The sequence below is a fragment of the Lissotriton helveticus genome, chromosome 6, assembly GCF_964261635.1.
Source record: "Lissotriton helveticus chromosome 6, aLisHel1.1, whole genome shotgun sequence".
In the NCBI taxonomy this organism is placed as follows: Eukaryota; Metazoa; Chordata; class Amphibia; order Caudata; family Salamandridae; genus Lissotriton; species Lissotriton helveticus.
Genome location: NC_136067.1, coordinates 1006685972 through 1006702790, shown reverse-complemented (window position 1 = coordinate 1006702790; position 16819 = coordinate 1006685972).

The window sequence follows — 16819 nt, the reverse complement described above, 5'->3', positions numbered from 1 at the left end:
GCTAAAGCAAAACCAAAGGGGATGATGGACGGAGTGTTGAACATTGCAAGCACTCACCCCCAGTCACCTGATCTGAGTTTAATCCATCATCATTCTTTCGCTCACTCCGCCAACCCAGATCAGACATTGCCATATGCAAATCAGGCTGACCCTGTGCCTCATGGGAACAGTCCAGCCCGAACTGCCAAGCCATGTCTTACCTGTAGCGGAAACACAGGAAGGGAAATGTAGCATTGCTCCCTGTAGTGCCAGTGTCAAAGCCACTTCTCCCAGCTTCTACTTATGGCATTGGCTCTAGTGATGCCACCCATGAAATGGTGGTACAGCATCTGACTATATGCAAATTGCAGTGCATTACACATCTCTAGACACATTGCCCTATCTGCTCACAGTGGTCACAGTATGAGAGGCTTCATTATTGATAAGGCATTGTTAGTTCACAGGAAGGGGTTGACTGAGGTCTTGCACTTTGGTATAAGTCTCTATAGCCAACACCACTTCACTGAAACAGACATTGTGGTTCCAATAGTGGCAGGTAGACATATGCCCTAACGATTCCTCATCTATGTGGATATGGTGTGCTCCATCTTGGAATGTGACATGCAATGAGCCCCATAACAACAAGCTTTTTCCACCCCGTAGAGTGTGAGTGGATCTGCCAATTGAGACTTTGTAGCAATGGTAAAGGGAGACACTACTTGTGCCATGCGACTGACTTGGACATATTTGCACACATTCCTATTTCTATCATGTCCGTAGGGCTGAGTTGGGATCTTGCTAAAATGTTGTATTTGAGTAATGAGGGCACGGCTAGGTCACACATACCCGGTCATCTGACTGCCTATCTGGGACACAGTTAAACATAGACATCTCTCATAAGTCCCTTGGTGTAAGTTTTTATGGATTCACTGGCCCAACATCTTCACAGACTTCTATACTAGAATTGTTATAGACAACACACACCTGTGTAGCTTCAATATTTTTTTTATGCGCATCTTCTCTGTTGGAGACTGGGCCAGGACTCAAACAAGCCCCACATTCCAGAGATGCCCAGTGGAGGGCCTGACAGAGTACTTCAGGGGTGACATGTCCAGAGGAAGAGGTTGCGTTCAGTCAGCAGGCTGATTGCAGTGTCATTGAGAACAACACAAATCATGGCAGTCCATACTGAGGTCCAAGGTGAGTGTTGAAGAGTGAATCTGGGGACAGTGGAAGCTGATGTTCCGGGGCATGATGCGAAGTACTGATCCAAGGCAAAACAGTCCATTTGCCAGAGATGGATGCTACCACTTTCTTCTTTGCAATAATGCAGATTCATCCACATCTTTGTCCTCTGATGTGACATGTGCCTCACATGTGTTTGGTGGTAGATTGGCTGCAGCATTGTGAGGCACTGACACATCAGGGGGCGGAAATGTGGATAAAGAAGCAGCAGCAGCATTCATCTGTGCCAAACCTTGATGCAGCCATGCAGTGATGATCAGCTGCAGGGCATGGAAGATTCCAGCTACGTCTCATTGGTGTGCAGCCGTGGCAGCCATTTATTCTGCTTGCATCCGCTCCATGTTCTCCCTTATCATTCACATGCGGGCCAACACCTGGCTGACATCGATGGAGCTCTCTGACTGGACAGTTGTTCTTGTCTCTGAATCATGACTCCGGCGATGTTAGCCATGGAATGTCAGAGAGCATGAAGCAGACTGTGGGTGTCTGTAATTTTCTGTAGGTGGTCCCGAATGGGACTCAGACACCCACGTACGGCATCGAGTTTCACCGCTAGGCTGTCAAACCCCACTCACACCAGATCAGCCATCTCCTTCTGGACCTCTACCACACGGCGTTTAAATGTCTGAAGTGGGTCCTCAAGGTCCTGGGAAACAACTGTGGTGGTAGGTGCTTGCTGGTTGGTGGTTTGTGCAAGGGGTGGAGTTTCCATGATACTGGATGGCCCTGCTTCCGGAGATGGTGTGCTAAATGAGTCTAGCAGCTGATGGAGAGTGTCCTGGTTGATGGTGGCAAATTCCTCATCTTTGTCTGTGAAGAGTGGGACAGGAGATGCAGTTAAATGTGTTTTTCAAGTATGATCATGCATTGGATGAGTTTACAAGCAGACTGCATGACAATGTCCATTCTGACTATATAGGAGGAGATGCCTATGAAATGCCGGATAGTGATTATTTGTACAACATCACGGATGTGACGTTGTAGTTGTACATTATCATCTCACAGTTTATAGCTATGCCAAATGTGAATGGCCAATTTCTATACACAAGCGGCACCAGTTGTGTCCTCTGTTCAGTAGTGGAAGTGATGTAGTTGGTACCACATTGTAGTCAATGTTGATTAGCTTAGATGTATGTGTCTGTGCACTGGATTGTGGGAGAGCCACCAGCAGCTTTGGTTTTACTGCCCCTTATCCCTTTCAGCCAGTGAGCCTTTCTCTTATGTACATTTACAATGATGAGATGTTGCAAGCTGCAGTAAATATGGGTCTTGGTTAGAGCTGGGACACTTGTGCATTGTTTGGCAGCAGATGTCTCCTTTACATCAGGGGTTGTAAGTACACAAGTAAGTATCAGAGTGTGACCAGCTGCTTTAAGGATGAACTCCACATGCTAAAATGTTTCGGGTGCAGGCATGCAACTCATCATGCACTGTCACTTGCCATGTCAGTGTGGCTCAGACAGTCAGCTTTGCTGGGTAGTGCACATGTGCATGGGTTTGGTGCAAGAATGTTTAGGTGCGATGAGGGACCCCTTTAGGCAGATTGGCAATGATGGGTCAATTGCTGTTTCTACATGTGCTGCACAATGCAGTACACATGTACATTTAGATAGCTTTGGCTCTTGTATTGTTTATGTGCATGTCGTCATGTTTTTCCTTGCATGCATTGCTTACTGCCCTCCTGTTGGCTTACCTGTTGTGAGTATGGTACAGCGTCAGTTTCTATTGTTGCAGGCTGAACAGGCAGTGACAACACCCATTCCCTTCAATGTTGGCCCCATGTGTGGTGTGTAAGTGGGCCTAGATTTAATGGATGTGGATTTCCGGAGGGGTATTAGTGGTGCTATGGCCCTATCACCCCCCTCCCATCAGATGCAAATGGCAGGGTGATGTGTGTTTGTGTATTTGCCACGCAGATGGTCACATGGATAATACATGCTGTCCTGTGTCAGATTATTTAGTGCTGGGGTTTGCGTGTGGATGATAACAGACATGACTGCATATTGTTTCACTGGCACAGTAGACTTACCAATCAGATAGGTTTACATGCACATCATGGTGTAATGGGGAACTCACACCAGGACTGATGTGGAATGCTTTTTTCTGTATGGCACATGTGTACAGTTGAGAGTGAGGAGTGCATTTTGACCTAAATGGTTATGGTGCCATTTAGCTACTTGTCATTATTTGGTGCTACTTTGCTATTCTTGTTTGTTGTCATACTTAGGTTGTCATACTTCTTTACAGGGACATTGTAGTTCTGTGAGTATGGCACACAGACAAGTCATGTTGTACATATTTGGGTGACACATTCCTGATATGCATAGTGGATACACTGTAGTGTGGTAGGCATATCGCCCCTGCTCATAGTATGAAATCACATTTGGACTCAAGTCTGCTGAATGTGTGGATTGTGGGATATGCACCTTTTAGACAGATGGCTACATGATCACTTTGTTGTGACAGTACATGTGTTCATGGTATGCAGACTCACTAGATGCTTTCTAACTTGGTGTACACAGGACTGCATCTTATGAACAAGCAAGGGGGCATATTAACTGGAGATGCAGCAGGGTGTCAAAATGGCCCCCTTGCCTCAACACCACGCATATACAATTCGTCTGCACAAGCCTGCAACTCTCTGACGCCAAAATGAGGATGTACTGTGAATGTCACTGATCATATGTATGAGTAGTCATGCCAAAACCAATTTCAGCACACATGCACCATTTTACCCGTTTGTCTGTGTTGTGTGCAAGATTGTGTATGTGCAGTAAGGTCCCTATTGATGCACATGCAGATTCTTGCACATGACTCATATGCACGGGCACATGCTTATGCGTGGTGTTGAGGCAAGGGGGCCATTTTGACACCCTGCCGCATCTCGAGTCAATGCGCCATTTGCTATTTTATGTTGACCTTATTTTGTGGTCTGATGTGAATCTTGGACTATATTTGGGTTACCTTTCTGTGCACATTTCAAAGTCGGTGTGCCCAACAATATGTGTCTTGCAATGTATTGGTTGAGTAGGGTGATATGTGTCTATGCCACCAGGGACAAGGTTATCTGGGAAATTATCCGCAGTCATTGTGGGTCTGCACTGAGAGATATTTAATTGGGCTTGAGTACATTTGGGCCCACCCCACCCCCAGTCCTTGGTTGTTACTCCCCCTGTTGCTGATGTGTCTGGTCCTGTTCAGCAGTATCCTGTCCCGGAACTCCAACCACCGTCTACTCGTTGATGACTGCGGACACCTGTTCCTCCAACACATTCAGCTCCTCTTGTGGCGCAGGACACCCATCTCCAGTCTGCATTGCTGCTTTGAGATTGGCTGAATGTTTCGCCTTGGTCTTGCGCTTAGCATCATGCCAGCACTTCTTGCAGTCATCCACTGTCCTCCTCACCTCTCTGACAGCATTCACCTTGGCTGTGATTGACTGCCATAATGCATTTTTTGCTCCCAATGACACTGTGCAGCTGACAAAAAGCTGTTGTTTTTCTGTCACCTCCACAATCAGTACCTGGTTTACCTGCTGACTGAACCGGGTCTTCCGCTTCCTCTTCTCCTTGCCCTTCCCCTGGGTCTCCGCCAGGGTTTTTGGGGGTTGTTGTTTGCTTCGGTACTGGGCCCAGCTTCCTCCATGGTTCTTCTAGGTTTTTTTTGTGTGTGTGCTTGGACTACAAAGCGGTCGTTTTATAGTGTTTTTTCTGGATTAATGCGAATAAAGAGTATCACGCTAATCAGCGTACAGTTTCTGGCCGCTAATTGGCTGGTCGCCACTTTTTTCATGTTAGATTCAGGATTTTTATCGCCGTGCCGCTGTTCTTAATGCGGGACGGGCACCTGGTAAGAGGGACTATCGCCATTTAGCGGCGTGTTGGACATACGCCGCTAACAAGGCGATATTTTTCCGCTGTACACAGTGGTAAAAAAAACTGCCGCTAACTAGCGTTAGCAATACTTATCGCCAATTCTTGTACATATGCCCCTGGGTTTCAAATTTCCACTGGGCCCTGCCACCAGGTCCTTTTTTTAACCTCTAGCTTTTCAAATATCATCTGTTCTTCGTTTTTCGATATAGATTTAGGGACCCTGTCTACGTATTAACATTGCAGGACTAATTTTATGACATGATGGTTACATTTTTCCTGTCCACTAAATTCATTTCACCAGCCTTAAAAATGCATTATTGAAGTTAAATTATTACACCTTTATAAAGTGTTCAGTTTCAGAGCCTGCTTTTGTAAGTTAAAGTTCCTTTCACTATAATCCAGCACCACAGCCGGTGAAAGCTAGTAAAGATGTAAAGAAAGCGTAGGAGGGCGGGGAGAGCGTGGAGAGAGTGGGCGACGAAACTAAACTTTGTGTCACATGAATTGCTCAGAGAAATCGGCTCTTTGCTCCTTGAATATGACATTAACAGCTTGTCAAGCGGATAGTAAAATGGCAGTGAACCGCTCAAAAAGGCACATTAAATTTACTTGCAGATGATAACATTGGTGGCGCTAGAAAGATTCGTTTCTTCTGCTCCAGAAATCGTCAACTTAATGAACAACTCATAAAAATGAAAGTCATTTCCTGGTTTGGCAAAGATGGTGATCAACGGATGACAGTTTTATTGGGCCAAGTTAAACATGAAATGAGTCGCATTTTCGGAACTTATGCTTTCTTTATGACACCAGGTTGTTTTGGACTTGCCAGCACACTCATTTTTTATTTCATTCTCTAACACTAAGGGAAATTAAACTTTGACTCGCGTTAGTTCTTACAAAGAAATACAGTCAATGCTCGTATTGCCTATTATATGCGAAAAAATGCCCTCTGCACAATGCTGAAGAACTAAAGATCAAACATATATTTTAACTCACCAATAGTCACGCATTTTGTAATTTTATCACATGATTGTAAACCTTCAAGTTGATTTGAAGCTGTTTACTATGTATATTTTTTGTTTTCTAAAGAGTAATGAAGGGATTGTTTTTTCCTTTAACAGAAATAGACAATAATTATGAATTTTAGTTCTTTTGAAAATGTAGATCTTTGAGCTTTGTGATCTGCAACAATTTCTTTTATTTTTCACTACAAATTAAGTTTGTTTTAATTGAAATTCCTTAAATGATTTAAAGTGGTTAACAGTTCCCACACACGTTGTTATTTGGTGCATAATATAAATTCTTTAGACGTTCGTTCATCTGTAAACATGTGCTAGTGCTCCTATGTGTTTCTGCGACTCCTTTGAATGCGATTCTGTGTGTTTAACGTGCAAATGCACATTTGTTGCTGTGAAATTTGCATCTATTTGGGTGACTATATTTTATGGTACTAAAAAGCATTGGTTACGCAACTGTACTTTCCAGTCCTTTAATTGTCGTTGAGGATCCGATCAATGAGGCTTGTATGCAAAGTACAATGTATAGGATGCAGCACACAGTCAGGGTGATAAGTTGGTTCCGAGGATATGTGAGACAGCAATGCAGAGTCTGTCATCATCGTTGAGGTTGCTGTCAATGAGGGTGGTTCCAAACGCGTTTTGGGTTGTTGTGGCAATGCAGGTCTTTGCGGCGTGTCTAATCCATGCAGCACTGGAGACGCATTGGTTCCCCTGGATCCACTGAGGCTGGCAAAGCAATTTAAACCCACTTCCAAGGGTCCAATACTGGGGTGGCACCACTTGGCAGAGTAGACTCACAGCTGATAGAGTCTAGGTGCAGATGGAAGGTTGTTGGAAGCCTGTTATGTCCATGAGATTTCAAATCAGGATCACTCAGAGTTCTAGGTTCAAGAGATGCAGGTCCAGTCCTTCTCAGCACAACAAGAGGGCAGCAGGTCAGCACAGCAGGGCAGCAGCTCTTTCAGAGCAGCAGTCCAGCAGAATGGCAGACCTCTCAGCAGCACAGCAGACCTTCTTCCTGGCATTGTATTCACTAGTCCCGAAGTGTAGAGTTGGAGTCTGAGGTCCAGTATTTATACCCAGTTGTGTCTTTGAAGTGAAGATTAATTTCTACAGGCATGCTAACAACAGAGGATATGTGGCCCTTTGTGTGGAGACGGGAGCCAGCCTATTAAAGCGTCAGTGAGGCTGGACCCAGCTCCCCCCTCCCATTCTGCCAGTGATGGCCCTCCCAGTCACTCCTAAACTCCCCATTGTGTGTGGCTTTCTAGAAGGATTACAAAAGCCCGACTGTTACCCAAACCCAGTAATGTGACCCAAAGACATGCTGCAGGTACCAAATGGCTAAGGCAAGAAAACATCAACCTTCTAAAAGTAGCACTTTCAGAATTGTAATTGAAAATCCAACTTCACCATGTTAGGATTTTAAATTGTGATTCCAGAAACACCAAACATGAAGAGTTACCTGCTCCCATTTTGAAATTTCATTTATAACATATAATACGGTGATTCTAAATTTATCTTATGATAAAAGTAGGTCGTACACTAGTGAAAATCAAATTTAAGAGTTTTTCACTACCAGTACATGCAAAACATAAAAGTACATGTACAACTTTTTAAACACACTGCACCCTACCCTTTGGGTTGTCCAGGGCCTACCTTGGGGATAACTTATACATATTAAAAAGGAAGGTATGAAGCTGGCAAGAAGTTCATATTGCCAGGTCGAAATGGCAGTTAAAAACTGCACACACATAGGCTGCAAGTGGCAGGCCTGAGACATGCGTAAAGTGTTACTTAAGTGGGTGGTACAATCAGTGTTGCAGGCCCACTAATATCATTCAATTTACATGCCCTGTGCAGAGTTAGTGTCACTTTACTAGGGGCTTTCACGTAAATTAAATATGTCAATTGGATATAAGAAAATCTTACATGTTTTAAGGGGAGAGCACTTCATCACTGGTTAGCGGCCGAAAAGTGTGCAGAGCCATAAGGTCTGCAAAATGAAAGTCAGCAAAGATAGGAGGCCAGAATGCAAAACGTTAGGGGAAAACCATCCTAAGGATGCCGGGTTTGACACACACCAAATGCCTCCAGAATCCACAAAGCAAAATGGTAAAAGGCAGGTAGATTAATGCTTTTATATTTCAATCATTACATAACCATACCTGAGCAAGACCAAGGTTACAAGAAATGTTATCAAGTATCACTCTTTTATTTATGACACCGTGTTTATCTTACTGTGTTTTACTATGCCTATATTGTTAAAGTTTTAATTACCTTTCCTCTATCTTATGCCTGCATCAAAGTATGAACACCAGGAATAAAAATCGTATTATTCTCCATTATTGCCGATTATACACCATACAGCTCCCGTCCATGAAAAGGGCTCAATCCTTGACTTTTTAATATTAAAATATTAATATTATATTTTAATACCCGCGTGACAAGTGAGGGGTCACAACGTCGACGTATATTAAAAACGAAACGTCATAAAGTCAGTGTTGAATACGAATTTGTGGAATTTTATTGTTGTATTCCACACAAAAACTGCCTCATAGGTACCTGACGTTGTATGAACTAATGATTTTTATATGTGATTATTTTTGCGTCTATTTCAATGTGTTGTGATTTATATATGTAATCATTTATGCACTGTATTTGTATTGTGTTTTTTGTATTGATTGTGTAAATATATATGTGTTTATGTGCGTGTATATATTATGCTTTCAAATACATATGAATCATTTGATTTGTTCATGTATGCTTATTTAATGTAATCGGGCTGGTGGGTTGGACTTAAGCTCCCAAACAATCATGATGGAACAAGGTGTCAAACAGGGGTGCATATTAGCAGCTACCTCTTTTAACCTGTACATGAGCAACTTGGCTCCTTCACTAAACCAAGCAAACAGTCATGCTCTAAAATGAGCTAACCAACACATCTCTTCAATATGCCAATGATGTCGTCTTGCTAAGCCAAACATCGGTAGGGCTCCAAAGACTGCTACATGTCTTCGCCATGCACCGCCAGGCAAACAAGATGAAAATTAATCACAAAAAAATATTGTTATCTTCGGCCGGAAAAAGGAAAAAAATTCTACTCGCATCTTAACAACCACCGCCTGACCATCGCAAGCAAATATAAATATTTGGTATGCTGGCTAGATGGCAAAGGAGGTCAACTACTACATCCTAATTCATTAAAACACTTTCCCTACTGTTGCACTCACTGGAGTGGGAATAGTAATTTTTATCCCTCCGCTATCCAACACTTTCCCTACTGTTGCATTCGCTGGAGTGGGAATAGTAATTTTTATCTCTCCACTATTTAACACTTTCCTCACTGTTGCACTTGCTGGAGTGGGAATAGTAATTTTCACCTCTACGCTATCCAACCCTTTATCTACTGTTGCACTAGCTGGAATGGGAATAGTAAATTATTCCCCTACCTATCAAACACATTCCCTACTGTTGCACTCATTGGAGTGGGAATAGTAAAATGTACTTTTAAAAAACAATGCACATTTTAATATTTTAATTTATAGAATTTTTTTCAAATTTTATGTTACAGGTGTATACATATATATATATATATATATGTACAGCAGCTGCAGTCTCCCAACACGCCGACGAAATGGCAGAGAGACCACGCAAATCCAGCTTTGCTTTTAGGCACAGGTATTTATTAAGGTCGAGTTACCAAAATCTGACGCGTTTCGGGCATCCGCCCTTGCTCACAGATAGTCAGTAAAAGAAATGTTCACCATTTAAGTAATAGCTGTTCCATAGTTTTTTTCAAACACATTTTTTTCTTTAACCACGTGATAATGAAAAGTGAGGACATACTACTCAGTATAAAACATATAAAGTATGTTTTCCAAACATTTCTAAGATTTCACAAGTTAATGCTAAATGTAAAAATGGATAAAAACAAATGGCAGTTAAATCCATAATGTCATTCATCTGAGCGATATATATACATCGAAAATAAATAAAGCAATGTATATTTTAAATATGTAAAAGCATAAATGCAATGACCAAAGAATTGTTGTTTAAAATACTGTGTTAGTCCATACTAGTTGTTGTTAGTGCAAATGACGCATAAAAAACTAATGTGCAAAAAACGCAATGAACTTCAATGTGCAAAGTTCCGCATTAAAGTGCTACAAAGTCTTGTGCAAAATGCAAGGAGATTAAGGTGCAAAATTGCAGTATGTAAACAATAATCAGATCTGAAAGTCTCTGTTTCAGTAAAAATACTGAAACATAGTGAAAATCCCATTGTGCAAAATACGCAATATTGTATGGACATAGGAATACATATATAAATATATACATAACTAAATTCCTATTAATCAAATTAGACTATAACCACAGTATGATTCAAAGTATCTGCATGAATGCAGTAATGGTCATATGTAATACTTATCGTTCAGAGTTAAAATAGCTAGTTAGCATAGGTAAGTGAACAGTATCAAATGTTGGGAGTAAACCAAATGTACACACTGTTATGTCTATGTCCTCATATCAAAGTGTAAGAGTAAGTGCTTCCCACTAAATAAAAAATGGGATGCATAGAAAGAAAAAACCTACAACCATGAAACTCAATAAAATAACAAAGGTGCACATTTTTAAAAAGAGATTCAAAGATTGTACAAAACAGGAAGGCATAGCACTCCATTAAACCTATATAATCAAAAGGTGATTGTCATGATATTAAAGGAACACATATAAATCATCAGTAGTATTCAACCCATTAGGGAATTTACTGCCCAGTTCTAAAATAAAATGTGATTCCAGCCTCCTGAGAATCTTGTCTCTGTCACCACCCCTGCGGGGTTTGGGAACTGAGGCGATAACATAGTAGGACAGGCATTGTAGATTATTATTGTGTATGGCCTTGAAGTGTCTGGCCACTGGATACGTACCATCATTATTGACGATGGCACGTAAATGCTGGAGAATCCTGACATGCACCTGTAGTCGGGTACCACCAACATATCTAAGACCACAGGTGCATGTCAGGACGTAGACAGCAAATTCTGTCTTACAGTTAAATGAGGCTACTATATTAGTCATAGTTGGACTAAAGGGTGTTGAATATTGGGTGGTATTTATTCCAAATTTACATGCTCTGCAAGTGGAGCAGCGTTTGAATCCCGGCCGGGATTTCAACCAGTCTTCCTTCTTGCCAAGTTCTGGAAATTCATTGCAAATATGGGTCCTGAGAGAGGGCCCCTTGCGGTATGTTATGGGGGGGCCGTCAGGATGCCTAGGTGCCAAAACCAAATCTGTTTTGAGAATTGGCCACCTTTGTTTGACAATGGACCTGATTTGCCTGGACTGTTTACTGTAGGATGTTATCAGTCTAGGGGCCTGTTCAATTACTACAGGTTCATCATAAGAAGGGGAAATGGCAGTGGGGGCCAGTAATGACTCGCGACTACTAGCTTTCATTTTCTGTACCGCTAGTTTTAAAACGGAATCCCTGTAGCCCCAACGTCTAACTCTGCTTCATTCGTGCAGTTAGTGAGGTCTGCATCTGTGCTGCAGATTCTCTTAAGTCTGAGTAACTCCCCAAACGGAATATTATCTATCACATGTTTTGGATGTGCACTGCTGGCATGTAAGATGTTATTGCCAACAGTGTCCTTTCTGTGAAGTTTGGTAGCCAAGTGACCCTCTTGAATGAATACTTTGACATCAAGGAATTCAACATCACATTTGCTAATGACAGAGGTAAAATTAAGGTTAATCTGATTATCATTGATGGACCTGATAAAACTGTTGGCGCTGTCAGAGTCGCCCTTCCACAAAACAAAAACATCATCTATATATCGCACCCATAGTGCAACATGACTGTTAAAAAGAGTCCCAAGCGTTCCTCAGAGGACCTGCTCCTCCCACCAGCCTACGTGTAAACAGGCATTGCTGGGGGAGAAGCAGGCCCCCATCGCAACACCACGTTTTTGAACATAGATATCACTGCCAAATAGAAAGAAATTGTTATATAGACACCATGTTGTAAGTTCTACTAACATTTTGTTATGGTTGTAACAATTAATGGGCCTTTTTCCTAGGAAACATTCTAAAGCTTTTACTCCCGAGGTATGTACAATGCTCGTATAGAGCGATTCGATATCTAGGGTCATAAATAGCATATCATCGCTCCATGGAATACCTTGAATTTTCCTGATAAAGTCCCCGGTGTCTCTAATATAGGTGGGCAGATCCTTTACCAAGTCCTGCAGGAAGTAGTCGATGTATTCTGTGACATGTTCTGCCACCCCTGCAATTGCCGAGATGATGGGTCGGCCGGGGACTAGGACAACTTGTTGGTGGACCTTTGGCAGAAGGTATCATTTGGGCAACACTGGACACTCAACATGTAAAAATTCTAATTCCTGTTTGGAAATCATGCCTTCTCTTTTCCACTTGTGTAGCAGTTTTTTAAAAGTTTCTCTGGTATTATTGTATTGTCTCATGCTAGTTCGCGTAATAGCAAGATGAGTCATTAAGTTGCTTAGTGGCCTCCTCAATGTAAGCGTCCTGTGGCCAAATTACCACGTTGCCCCCCTTATCCGCAGTAGTGACAATGATTTTATAGTCTTTGCCTAGTCTTTTAGTCAGTGAAAGATATTCCAGTTCTTTCCTGCTCTAATATCTTTTCTTATGTTTTATTTTGTGATGTAATTGTTTCAGGTCCTCAACCACTACATCCTGGAAAATATCGATTGAGTCTCTGGGCATAGTAGGAATAAACTTAGATTTAGGTTTGAAAGGGCTGATGTTAGCCCCTACTTGTTCCATTGATGCTGCCCTTAATTAATCTTGGGTTGTAGCCAGATCCACATCCGATGTATCATTTGTGGCTAGCTGATGCATCATAAGAAACGTTTTGGTATCTTTAGCTGGTAATGTCAATGATTTGTAAGCAACTGTAGTATTTTCAGTTGGTTCCTTGTCATTCAATTCTTCCTTAATACTAAAGAATTTTTTAAGTTTGAGCTTTCTGATGTAGCAGTAGACATCCACTCAGGTTTTAGAGTAGTTAAAGTCAGAAACCGGGCAAAAGTTTAAACCGAGGCTCAGCAGTTGTTTTTCTGCCTCGGTAAGGGTGATGGAAGATAAATTAATAATAACATTATCATCTATTTCTTTTTGCGCCAGTACTGCTTCTTTTGCTTTTTGGGTGGCTTTGCGCTTTTTTCGGCGTTCTCCCCTCCTTTTGTTACTTCTTGCTCTTTTTGTTGCTTTCGATCCTTTTGTTGCTGTCGGATCCGAGGCCTTAGTGTTTGAAGTCGATCCGACACTAAAAAATCAACTTCTTCTCCTAAATCCAGAATTCTGGAACTGGGGTCCCATGTATTACAGCCCTCCTCATCGGATGACGGGCCACTGGTCAGTGTTTCATTGTCACTTGATTCAACATTCGAATATGATACCATAGCATTTGTGGTGGAGGTGGAGGCCCCTCCTTGATTTGTTACTTTTGTCTGCTTCGCTTATTGTTCAAATTTAGTTTTTTTGGCATGGCCAAACTTGCGGGCGAAAGTGTAAATGCGACCTTGAGCATAGTCTTCCTTGTCTCGGGTGAATTTATACACCTTTCCCGCCTTTATTTTTTCCTCCTGTTTGGCCGATTTGTCTTCAATTTCCTTCCGTGTTTTGGTAATGATATCATTAGGTTCGAATTTTGCCAGTAACATGTGAATCTCATCAATTTCTTTCATTAATAGTTCTCTGTCAATGTTAGCATATGTGACGAGTATTTGTATTAGTCTCGCCGAATTTTCCAGGTTGGTTTGGCCCCATTGCTTCAGCATGCCAGGGTTAGGGTTGTCAGAGCAGGGTGCTAGTAAAATACGGAGCCCCCGCGGGACACGATTTTCCTCTAAGTACATGGTGAGTGATTTGTGTTCCCACCATTTAGACATTTCCTGATACATGCATTTTTCTAGGCGTTTCAGGGTATTTTTTATTTGGTTTTCATCAGAATTGTCATTTTCACTAGGTTGATTTTTGTTGTTCACTCCCGAGCCGGAAATCACTTCCGGTAGGTTCGAGTAGAGTGCAGCAGCCGCCGCTTCTCTCCCGCATAGATCCTCAGCTGACATGGTGGTGAACTCAAAATACCTTAGACAGTCACAAAACGCGATAAAAGACCCGAGCTAAGTTATGCTCCCAGAGTCTTGCCGCTGGTGCCGTTAACTCCTCCCCACAGTATACAATGTCAGGAACACTCACCGCCGGGGATTATTTTACGAACAAAACGCCATCCGATGTTAAGAACGGCGCTGCCGTTTCACCCCTCGACTCGAGTTGCTTAATCCATCCAAATACGGGGGCTGTTGTTGAAGAATTCCTCTTGACAGGATGTGAAAAGATTGATTGCAAACAGCAGCCAGCTTTTGGGGAGTGGATTTGCCTCAGAAGCAATCACCTTCCGAATTTGAATACAGCAGCTGCAGTCTCCCAACACGCCGACGAAACAACAGAGAGACCATGCAAATCCAGCGTTGCTTTTAGGCACAGGTATTTATTAAGGTCGAGTTACCAAAATCTGACGCGTTTCGGGCATCCGCCCTTGCTCACAGATAGTCAGTAAATGAAATGTTCACCATTTAAGTAATAGCTGTTCCATAGTTTTTTTCAAACACATTTTTTTCTTTTACCACGTGATAATGAAAAGTGAGGACATACTACTCAGTATAAAACATATAAAGTATGTTTTCCAAACATTTCTAAGATTTTACAAGTTAATGCTAAATGTAAAAATGGATAAAAACAAATGGCAGTTAAATCCATAATGACATTGATCTGAGCGATATATATATACATCGAAAATAAATAAGGCAATGTATATTTTAAATATGTAAAAGCATAAATGCAATGACCAAAGAATTGTTGTTTAAAATACTGTGTTAGTCCATACTGGTTGTTGTTAGTGCAAATGACGCATAAAAAACGAATGTTCAAAAAACGCAATGAACTTGAATGTGCAAAGTTCCGCATTTAAGTGCTACAAAGTCTTGTGCACAATGCAAGGAGATCAAGGTGCAAAATTGCAGTATGTAAACAATAATCAGATCTGAAAGTCTCTGTTTCAGTAAAAATACTGAAACATTATATATGTATGTATATATTTTCGATTTTTTTTAATTAGTTAAAATAAATATTTATTAATTATTATTAAGTAAATATATATATTACATTTTATATATGTATGTTTAATGTATTCTTACATTCAATGTATTCTTTATAATTGTTAAAATGTACAAATAATTCTAAGTATTTTTTTTAAGTTAGATGTATTATTTAATTTATTTTACATTATTTTTTATACATATAAAAAAAAGATATTTTGTACTTCAAATTTTTAACAACAATATTTTTTTCTCGATATTTTAGTACTTACCGTATGAAGATAGGAGGTGGATATTTTTTACATTGATATTTATGTCCAATTATTTTGGTAACACAATATTTTTGTACTCTATATTCTGTTAGTGATCCATATAAGACTTGGATGGTTGTTCAAGTGTATTGTACTGTATTGTAATTGCATTTATATAGCACTTACTACCCCAGATGATGCGTCAACATGCATTTTCAATGAGTAGCATGCTACTCCGTAACCCATAAAGGATTAGTGTTGAATTACAATGAAATATGAAAGTAATTTGAGTGGTCAGTTATTTGTATTCAGTAGGATAGCGGAGGGATAGAAGAGGGAAAAAGGTTTGCATTTATATAGCACTTGCTACCCCTGATGGGGTGTTGAAGCGCTTCTTTTGGTGAGTAGCACGCTACTCCTGGACCCATGAAGGATTAGTGGTGAATTAGTATAGTGAAATATGAAAGTAATTTGAGTGGTGGATATTAGTCGATTATTTGGATTGAGAAGGACAGTGGAGGGATATAAGAGGGAAAAGGTTTGCCTTTATATAGCTCTTGTTAGCCCTGATGGCGTGTTGAAGAGCTTTTTCAGCGAGTAGCACGCTACTCTGGAATCCATAAAGGATTAGTAATTTGAGTGGTAGATATGTTATTCAGTTATTTAGATAAAGAATAGTAGCCGAGGGATAGAAGAGGGAAAAAAGGTTTACATTTCTAAAGTGCTTGCGACCCCTTTTTTTTCAGCGAGTAGCACGCTACTCTGGATTGCATAAAGGATTAGTGGTGAATTAGTATAGTGAAATATGAAATTTGAGAAGTGGACATGTTGATTGAAAAGGATAGTGGTTGGATAGAAGAGTGAAGGATTTAGACTTTTTTGGGGAGGTCATGGCATTAGTAGGAGTCTTGGGATGAGTAAAAAGGGATGTGGAGGGGAAGGGTTTAGAAAGGCTTGCTTTGGGGGACTGGTATAGTAAAAGAGGTTTCAGATCGTGCAAGGAGGGGTAGAGTAGGAAAAGTCTAGAAAGAGCTATTTGGGGATCATAGTAGTGGTATGGGGTTTGGAATGAATGAGAGAGTAGATGTAGAGGATATATTGATAGAGTGATATGCTGAGAAATAGGGTAGTGCATTGGAGAGAGTAGTAGAAAGATGTTTGAGATGAGTGAAAAAGTTGAGGTAGAAGATATTTTGAGAGAGGTATAGGTTGAAAAATAGGGTAGTGCATTGGTTATGCCGGATTAGAAAAAAATTAATAAATGTATAGATCCATAAGTACATGGAAAGTATATAGATGCA